This window comes from Penaeus monodon, chromosome 32 (assembly GCF_015228065.2).
Source record: "Penaeus monodon isolate SGIC_2016 chromosome 32, NSTDA_Pmon_1, whole genome shotgun sequence".
NCBI lineage: Eukaryota > Metazoa > Arthropoda > Malacostraca > Decapoda > Penaeidae > Penaeus > Penaeus monodon.
The window spans coordinates 3,721,107-3,721,416 of record NC_051417.1 but is presented as its reverse complement, the minus strand read 5'-3'; positions in this window follow the sequence as shown (position 1 = coordinate 3,721,416).

Below are 310 nucleotides of genomic sequence, written 5' to 3'. Positions count from 1 at the left end.
CACACACACTGGCCAGTACTAACCAGCCACTACCGCATTTTAGCTCAATTCGAGATTTTGCTTCTGTTACTTGGTATATCCAGATGGAAACTTGAAAATATGACTGAAACATATCAAAAAAATTTTAAGAAAGTTATTGCCTATTATTATCTTTTTATCATCAGCTTTACTATTTCTACGATTTTTTCTTGAATTGAACATAAAACCCAATAAGAATCACTGAAAAGTTCATGTAGATTAGCGAGCAGAAGGCTTTCCTAAAAGACCCTCTTTTGGCTGCCTTCGCTTTGATTCTTGTTGCTTCGTTACT